Raw genomic sequence first — 10,400 nt, forward strand, 5'->3', positions numbered from 1 at the left:
CTTTGCCGTGGGGGCAGGAGGGAAGTGCCTCCAAGATGGTCTTAGGTTTGTGTATCGGGTCCAGACTCTCTCCAGCAGTTGCTGTAGGATTGTTGTTGTAATATGCCTTCACGTCAATTACGACTTATGGCGACCCTATGAATCAGTGACTTCCAATAGCATTTGTTGTAAACCACCCTGTTCAGATGTTGTAAGGTCAGATCAGGTAGCGCTCCTGTTCCGCAATCCACAGCAGTGTCGATTCCTGACACTGCTACAGATCGCAGAGAGGGAGCTCCAGGCACCCAGGCTGGTGCCCAAGGGGCCAGTCATGCCTGGTGACAGTCCTCATGGGAAGTTCTGTCCATTTCTCTTCTATCTCTTTCTCATTTTTCCAACCTGAAATTTGGTTGTCCAAATTTCAGCAGCAATATGTGATTAAAAAAAAAAAAAATCCTCATGAACATTCTTCAGGATTGTAGGGTGAATTTCTCTTAAATACATTTTTGTCTGCAGTTTTGACTAATGTACACATTTTTGCAAGCAATTTCTCCTAATACAATGCATTATTGTATGTTATTTTCACTTTGTTGTTGTTATGTGCCTTTAAGTCGATCACAACTTATGGCAATCCTATGAATCAGTGACCTCCAGTAGCATTTGTCATGAACCACCCTGTTCAGATCTTGTAAGTTCACGTCTGTGGCTTCCTTTATGGAATCAATCCATCTAGCCTTCCTGTTTTTCTACTCCCTTCTGTTTTTCCCAGCATTATTGTCTTCTCTAGTGAATCATGTCTTCTCAAGATATGTCCAAAGTATGATAACCTCAGTTAGCTTCTAGTGATAGTTCTGGTTTAATTTGTTCTAACATCCAATTCTTTGTCTTTTTTGCAGTCCATGGTATGTACAAAGCTCTCCTCCAACACCACAGTTCAAATGAGTTGACTTTTTTCTTATCCGCTTTTTTCACTGTCCAACTTTCACATCCATACATAGAGATCGGAAATACCATGGTCTGAATGATCCTGGCTTTACTGTTCAGTGATACATCTTTGCATTTGAGGACCTTTTCTAGTTCTCTCACAGCTGCCTTTCCCAGTCCTAAACTTCTACTGATTTCTTGACTATTGTCTCCATTTTGGTTGATGACTGTGCCGAGGTATTGATAATCCTTGACACGTTCAAAGTCCTCATTGTCGACTGTAAAGTTCCATAAATCTTCTGTTGTCATTACTTTAGTCTTTTTGACGTTCAGCTGTAGTCCTGCTTTTGTGCTTTCCTCTTTAACTTTCATCAGCATTCGTTTCAAATCATTACTGGTTTCTGCTAGTAGTATGGTATCGTCTGCATATATTAAATTATTGATATTTCTCCCTCCAGTTTTCACACCTTCATCTTGGTCCAATCCTGCTTTCCGTATGATATGTTCTGCGTACAGATTAAATAAATAGGGTGATAAAATACACCCTTGAATCACACCCTTTCCAATGGGGAACCAATCAGTTTCTCCATATTCTGTCCTTACTTATTCTTGTGCAGAGTATAGGTTGCGCATCAGGACAATCAGATGCTGTGGCACCCCCATTTCTTTTAAAGCATTCCATAGTTTTTCATGATCTACACAGTCAAAGGCTTTGCTGTAATCTATAAAGCACAGGGTGATTTTCTTCTGAAATTCCTTGGTCCATTCCATTATCCAACGTATGTTTGCGATATGATCTCTGGTGCCTCTTCCCTTTCTAAATCCAGCTTGGACGTCTGGCATTTCTCGCTCCATATATGGTAAGAGCCTTTGTTGTAGAATCTTGAGCATTACTTTACTTGCATGGGATATTAAGGCAATAGTTCGATAATTACTGCATTCCCTGGGATCCCCTTTCTTTGGAATTGGGATGTATATGGAACGCTTCCAGTCTGTGGGCCATAGTTTTCCATATTTCTTAACAGATTTTAGTCAAAATTTGGACTGATTCAGTCTCAGTAGCTTGTAGCAGTTCTATTGGTATGCCATCTATTCCTGGTGATTTGTTTCTTCCAAGTATTTTAAGAGCAGTTTTCACCTCACATTCTAAAATTTCTGGTTCTTCATCATATAGTTCCTCCATGAATGAATCTGTCATCCTGGCATCTCTTTTATAGAGTTCTTTGGTGTATTGCTTCCATCTTCCTTTTATTTCATCTTGGTCAGTCAGTGTGTTCCCCTGTTGATTATTCAACATCCCTACTCGTGGTTTAAATTTCCCTTTCATTTCTCTAATCTTTTGTAACAGGGCTCTTGTTCCACCCTTTTTGTTGTCCTCTTGTCTGCTCCACGAGCTAGAGGGAGCCCCAGCTGACAAAGCGTCAAGGCGAGTTAAGCAGCAGAGCGAGTTCGGCAGCAGGGCGAGGAGGCCAGGGCCCCCCACTATGCCCGTCTGTTCCCTAACCTCAACTAAACCGCAGTCTCCAACCCATTGACGTAATAAATCTTAAACAAAACTATGCAGGTAAGAAGCCAGCAGGGGTGTGGGGGCTTTCCAGTGTTTTGCACCGCCTGCAGCATGTACGACTATCTGTGCCTGTTGGACAGAAGTTGTGGGTGTGCTCTCGGTGCAATGAGCTCCTGGCTCTCCGGGAACGACTTCATTTCCTTGAGGCCAAGGTGGCGGACCTGGAAAAGCTGAGAGAGGTGTGTGGAGGAGGCCTTCAGGGACGTTATAGCTGTGTCCCACTCCAACGATGATAGCTCTCCTGCTATTATGGAAAACGATGGTCTCGGGGAAGGAGAGCATCCAGTTGAGGAAGAGGGATGAGCAGCTTGGGGGATGAGCAGCTATCCTCTCGTGCCGAGGATATATCTCCAGGGGGTGGAGGGATCCTTGTAGTGGGTGATTCGATCATTAGGAACATAGACAGTGGGGTGTGTGATGGGCGTGTAGACCACAAGGTGTTTTGCCTGCCTGGTGCGAAGGTTGCGGATATCGCCCGTCGTTTAGATAGTTTGGTAGACAGTGCTGGGAAGGAGTCAGTGGTCGTGGTGCACATTGGCACCACCGACATGGGGAAATGCAGCCGTGAGGTCCTGGAAGCAAAATTTAGGTTGCTAGGTAGGATGCTGAAAGCCAGGACCTCCAAGGTGGCTTTCTCTGAAATGCTACCAGTTCCACGCGCAGGACCAGCCAGACAGGCCCAGCTTCGCAGTCTCAATGCGTGGATGAGACGATGGTGTCGGGTGGAAGGGTTTGGATTTGTTAGGCACTGGGGAACATTTTGGGACAAGCCGGGCCAGTACAAAAGGGACGGGCTCCACTTGAACCGGAATGGAACCAGACTGCTGGCACTTAAAATTAAAAAGTAGCAGAGCAGCTTTTAAACTGACTGAGGGGGGAAACCCGACAGGAGCTGAGAAAGGTCCGGTTCGGAATAAACCTCCCCCCTGGGATAAAAACCAAAGAAATGATGAAATTTTAAAAGGGATAGGCCTAGAAGTAGGCATTGTGAGAGCAGGGGCACAGGATATAAATTCAGAAGAGCAAAATTACCACAGGCCTAACCACAAGTGCCAAAGACACTTGAAGAGAGACACTGCTTACAAGTGCCTGTACGCTAATGCTAGGAGCCTCCGAACCAAGATGGGAGAAGTGGAGTGCTTGGTCTTAGAGAAGAGCATTGATATAGTGAGCATAACCGAGACCTGGTGGAATGGAGAAAACCAGTGGAATACGGTTATCCCTGGATATAAACTATATCAGAAGGACAGGGAAGGACGTATTGGTGGCGGAGTCGCTCTATACGTGAAAGAAGGCATTGAATCCAGCAAGCTCGAAACCCCAAAAGAGGCAGACTCCTCCATAGAATCGTTGTGGGTGGTGATACCGTGCCCCAGGAGGGACTTAATACTGGGAACGATCTATCGTCCCCCTGATCAAAATGCTCAGGGAGACCTTGAGATGAGATATGAAATTGAGGAAGCATCCAAACTAGGAAATGTGGTAGTAATGGGTGACTTCAACTACCCGGACATAGACTGGCTGCATATGTGTTCCAGTCATGACAAAGAAGCAAAGTTTCTAGATATTCTAAATGACTATTCCCTAGATCAGTTGGTCATGGAACCGACCAGAGGGACGGCAACCCTGGACTTAATCCTCAGTGGGGACCGGGACCTGGTGCGAGATGTAAGTGTTGTTGAACCGATTGGGAGCAGTGACCACAGTGCTATTAAATTAAACATACATGTAACTGGCCAATTGCCAAGAAAATCCAACACGGTCACATTTGACTTCAAAAGAGGAAACTTCACAAAAATGAGGGGATTGGTAAAAAGAAAGCTGAAAAACAAAGTCCAGAGGGTCACATCACTCGAAAATGCTTGGAAGTTGTTTAAAAACACTCTATTAGAAGCTCAACTGGAGTGCATACCACAGATCAGAAAAGGTACCGCCAGGGCCAAGAAGATGCCAGCATGGTTAACGAGCAAAGTCAAGGAAGCTCTTAGAGGCAAAAAGTCTTCCTTCAGAAAATGGAAGTCTTGTCCGAATGAAGAAAATAAAAAAGAACACAAACTCTGGCAAAAGAAATGCAAGAAGACAATAAGGGATGCTAAAAAAGAATTTGAGGAGCACATTGCTAAGAACATAAAAACCAACAACAAAAAATTCTATAAATACATTCAAAGCAGGAGACCATCTAGGGAGACGATTGGACCCTTGGATGATAAGGGAGTCAAAGGTGTACTAAAGAACGATAATGAGATTGCAGAGAAGCTAAATGAATTCTTTGCATCTGTCTTCACAGTGGAAGATATAGGGCAGATCCCTGAACCTGAACTAACATTTGCAGGAAGGGATTCTGAGGAACTGAGACAAATAGTGGTAACGAGAGAGGAAGTTCTAAGCTTAATGAACAATATAAAAACTGACAAATCACCGGGCCCGGATGGCATCCACTCGAGAGTTCTCAAAGAACTCAAAGGTGAAATTGCTGATCTGCTAACTAAAATATGTAACTTGTCCCTTGGGTCCTCCTCCGTGCCTGAGGACTGGAAAGTGGCAAATGTAACGCCAATCTTCAAAAAGGGATCCAGAGGGGATCCCGGAAATTACAGGCCAGTTAGCTTAACTTCTGTCCCTGGAAAACTGGTAGAAAGTATTATTAAAGCTAGATTAACTAAGCACATAGAAGAACAAGCCTTGCTGAAGCAGAGCCAGCATGGCTTCTGCAAGGGAAAGTCCTGTCTCAGTAACCTATTAGAATTCTTTGAGAGTGTCAACAAGCATATAGATAGAGGTGATCCAGTGGACATAGTGTACTTAGACTTTCAAAAAGCGTTTGACAAGGTACCTCACCAAAGGCTTCTGAGGAAGCTTAGCAGTCATGGAATAAGAGGAGAGGTCCTCTTGTGGATAAGGAATTGGTTAAGAAGCAGAAAGCAGAGAGTAGGAATAAACGGACAGTTCTCCCAATGGAGGGCTGTAGAAAGTGGAGTTCCTCAAGGATCGGTATTGGGACCTGTACTTTTCAACTTGTTCATTAATGACCTAGAATTAGGAGTGAGCAGTCAAGTGGCCAAGTTTACTGACGACACTAAATTGTTCAGGGTTGTTAAAACAAAAAGGGATTGCGAAGAGCTCCAAAAAGACCTCTCCAAACTGAGTGAATGGGCGGAAAAATGGCAAATGCAATTCAATATAAACAAGTGTAAAATTATGCATATTGGAGCAAAAAATCTTAATTTCACATATACGCTCATGGGGTCTGAACTGGCGGTGACCAACCAGGAGAGAGACCTCGGGGTTGTAGTGGACAGCACGATGAAAATGTCGACCCAGTGTGCGTCAGCTGTGAAAAAGGCAAATTCCATGCTAGCGATAATTAGGAAAGGTATTGAAAATAAAACAGCCGATATCATAATGCTGTTGTATAAATCTATGGTGCGGCCGCATTTGGAATACTGTGTACAGTTCTGGTCGCCTCATCTCAAAAAGGATATTATAGAGTTGGAAAAGGTTCAGAAGAGGGCAACCAGAATGATCAAGGGGATGCAGCGACTCCCTTACGAGGAAAGGTTGCAGCATTTGGGGCTTTTTAGTTTAGAGAAAAGGCGGGTCAGAGGAGACATGATAGAAGTGTATAAAATTATGCATGGCATTGAGAAAGTGGATAGAGAAAAGTTTTTCTCCCTCTCTCATAATACTAGAACTCGTGGGCATTCAAAGAAGCTGAATGTTGGAAGATTCAGGACAGACAAAAGGAAGTACTTCTTTACTCAGCGCATAGTTAAACTATGGAATTTGCTCCCACAAGATGCAGTAATGGCCACCTGCTTGGATGGCTTTAAAAGAAGATTAGACAAATTCATGGAGGACAGGGCTATCAATGGCTACTAGCCATGATGGCTGTGCTCTGCCACCCTAGTCAGAGGCAGCATGCTTCTGAAAACCAGTTGCTGGAAGCCTCAGGAGGGGAGAGTGTTCTTGCACTCGGGTCCTGCTTGCGGGCTTCCCCCAGGCACCTGGTTGGCCACTGTGAGAACAGGATGCTGGACTAGATGGGCCACTGGCCTGATCCAGCAGGCTCTTCTTATGTTCTTATGTTCTCTTCTATTTCTATACAGTAGCTATTGTAATAGTTCTCTTTGTCCCTGCGTACTAGTCGCTGTATTGTTGCATTTAGGGTTCTTACTGTGTTTCTATCTCCTTTTGCTTTTGCTTTCCTTCTCTCTTTAATGATTTTAAGAGTTTCTTCAGTCATCCATTGCGGTCTTTCTCTCTTTTTAACTAGAGGTATTGTCTTTTTGCATTCTTCTCCGATAACGTCTCTGACTTCATTCCATAGTTCTTCTGGTTCTCTGTCAACTAAGTTTAAAGCCTCAAACCTGTTCCTTATTTGATCTTTATATGCTTCTGGGATGTTATTTAAATTGTATTTTGGCATTATGATTGCTTTGTTGTTCTTCTTTAGCTTTACTCTGATTTTCGATACAATCAGTTCATGAACTATGCTACCATGCCCCAGGAGGGACTTAATACTGGGAACGATCTATCGTCCCCCTGATCAAAATGCTCAGGGAGACCTTGAGATGAGATATGAAATTGAGGAAGCATCCAAACTAGGAAATGTGGTAGTAATGGGTGACTTCAACTACCCGGACATAGACTGGCTGCATATGTGTTCCAGTCATGACAAAGAAGCAAAGTTTCTAGATATTCTAAATGACTATTCCCTAGACCAGTCGATCATGGAACCGACCAGAGGGACGGCAACCCTGGACTTAATCCTCAGTGGGGACCGGGACCTGGTGCGAGATGTAAGTGTTGTTGAACCGATTGGGAGCAGTGACCACAGTGCTATTAAATTAAACATACATGTAACTGGCCAATTGCCAAGAAAATCCAACACGGTCACATTTGACTTCAAAAGAGGAAACTTCACAAAAATGAGGGGATTGGTAAAAAGAAAGCTGAAAAACAAAGTCCAGAGGGTCACATCACTCGAAAATGCTTGGAAGTTCTTTAAAAACACTCTATTAGAAGCTCAACTGGAGTGCATACCACAGATCAGAAAAGGTACCGCCAGGGCCAAGAAGATGCCAGCATGGTTAACGAGCAAAGTCAAGGAAGCTCTTAGAGGCAAAAAGTCTTCCTTCAGAAAATGGAAGTCTTGTCCGAATGAAGAAAATAAAAAAGAACACAAACTCTGGCAAAAGAAATGCAAGAAGACAATAAGGGATGCTAAAAAAGAATTTGAGGAGCACATTGCTAAGAACATAAAAACCAACAACAAAAAATTCTATAAATACATTCAAAGCAGGAGACCATCTAGGGAGACGATTGGACCCTTGGATGATAAGGGAGTCGAAGGTGTACTAAAGAACGATAAGGAGATTGCAGAGAAGCTAAATGAATTCTTTGCATCTGTCTTCACAGTGGAAGATATAGGGCAGATCCCTGAACCTGAACTAACATTTGCAGGAAGGGATTCTGAGGAACTGAGACAAATAGTGGTAACGAGAGAGGAAGTTCTAAGCTTAATTAACAATATAAAAACTGACAAATCACCGGGCCCAGATGGCATCCACCCGAGAGTTCTCAAAGAACTCAAATGTGAAATTGCTGATCTGCTAACTAAAATATGTAACTTGTCCCTTGGGTCCTCCTCCGTGCCTGAGGACTGGAAAGTGGCAAATGTAACGCCAATCTTCAAAAAGGGATCCAGAGGGGATCCCGGAAATTACAGGCCAGTTAGCTTAACTTCTGTCCCTGGAAAACTGGTAGAAAGTATTATTAAAGCTAGATTAACTAAGCACATAGAAGAACAAGCCTTGCTGAAACAGAGCCAGCATGGCTTCTGCAAGGGAAAGTCCTGTCTCAGTAACCTATTAGAATTCTTTGAGAGTGTCAACAAGCATATAGATAGAGGTGATCCAGTGGACATAGTGTACTTAGACTTTCAAAAAGCGTTTGACAAGGTACCTCACCAAAGGCTTCTGAGGAAGCTTAGCAGTCATGGAATAAGAGGAGAGGTCCTCTTGTGGATAAGGAATTGGTTAAGAAGCAGAAAGCAGAGAGTAGGAATAAACGGACAGTTCTCCCAATGGAGGGCTGTAGAAAGTGGAGTCCCTCAAGGATCAGTATTGGGACCTGTACTTTTCAACTTGTTCATTAATGACCTAGAATTAGGAGTGAGCAGTCAAGTGGCCAAGTTTGCTGACGACACTAAATTGTTCAGGGTTGTTAAAACAAAAAGGGATTGCGAAGAGCTCCAAAAAGACCTCTCCAAACTGAGTGAATGGGCGGAAAAATGGCAAATGCAATTCAATATAAACAAGTGTAAAATTATGCATATTGGAGCAAAAAATCTTAATTTCACATATACGCTCATGGGGTCTGAACTGGCGGTGACCGACCAGGAGAGAGACCTCGGGGTTGTAGTGGACAGCACGATGAAAATGTCGACCCAGTGTGCGTCAGCTGTGAAAAAGGCAAATTCCATGCTAGCGATAATTAGGAAAGGTATTGAAAATAAAACAGCCGATATCATAATGCCGTTGTATAAATCTATGGTGCGGCCGCATTTGGAATACTGTGTACAGTTCTGGTCGCCTCATCTCAAAAAGGATATTATAGAGTTGGAAAAGGTTCAGAAGAGGGCAACCAGAATGATCAAGGGGATGGAGCGACTCCCTTATGAGGAAAGGTTGCAGCATTTGGGGCTTTTTAGTTTAGAGAAAAGGCGGGTCAGAGGAGACATGATAGAAGTGTATAAAATTATGCATGGCATTGAGAAAGTGGATAGAGAAAAGTTCTTCTCCCTCTCTCATAATACTAGAACTCGTGGGCATTCAAAGAAGCTGAATGTTGGAAGTTTCAGGACAGACAAAAGGAAGTACTTCTTTACTCAGCGCATAGTTAAAACTATGGAATTTGCTCCTACAAGACGCAGTAATGGCCACCAGCTTGGATGGCTTTAAAAGAAGATTAGACAAATTCATGGAGGACAGGGCTATCAATGGCTACTAGCCGTGATGGCTGTGCTCTGCCACCCTAGTCAGAGGCAGCATGCTTCTGAAAACCAGTTGCTGGAAGCCTCAGGAGGGGAGAGTGTTCTTGCACTCGGGTCCTGCTTGCGGGCTTCCCCCAGGCACCTGGTTGGCCACTGTGAGAACAGGATGCTGGACTAGATGGGCCACTGGCCTGATCCAGCAGGCTCTTCTTATGTTCTTATGTTATTATGTTCTTAACTGTACCACATTCTGCTTCTGCTCTTGTTTTTGCAGAAAGTATGGAAATTCTTCATCTGCTACCAATTATATAATCGATTTGATTCCTATATTGAACATTTGGTGATGTCCACGTGTATAGTCGTCTTTTCGGTTGTTCAGAAAGTGTGTTTGCAAGAAACAAATTATTGGCTTCACAGAATTCAATAAGTCTTTCTCCTGCTTCGTTTCTGTCTCCTAAGCCCCTTTTCCCCACAATTCCTAATTCTTCTCTGTTCCCTACTTTTGCATTCAAATCCCCCATGATTATCAGCACATCTTGTTTTGGTGTGTGATCAATTTCTTCCTGTACTTCTGCGTAAAATCTCTCCAATTCCTCTTCTTCTGTGTTTGCTGTCGGAGCATAGACTTGGATGATGGTTGTGTTGATAGGTTTCCCATTTAATCTCATTGAGATCACTCACTCAGACCTTGCATTGTAGCTCCTAATTGCTCATTGCTACATCACTTCTCACTATTAAAGCAACCCCATTTCTTCTTAATTTCTCATTTCCTGCATAAAATATTTTGTAGTTGCCTGATTGAAAATGTCCCATTCCAGTCCATTTTAATTCACTCACACCAAGTATCATAATGTTGATGCGTTCCATTTCTTGCTTAACAATTTCTAACTTTCCCTGGTTCATGCTTCTCACATTCCATGTTCCTATTGTGTGCAT

Source organism: Rhineura floridana, chromosome 12 (genome assembly GCF_030035675.1).
Source record: "Rhineura floridana isolate rRhiFlo1 chromosome 12, rRhiFlo1.hap2, whole genome shotgun sequence".
Taxonomy (NCBI): Eukaryota; Metazoa; Chordata; class Lepidosauria; order Squamata; family Rhineuridae; genus Rhineura; species Rhineura floridana.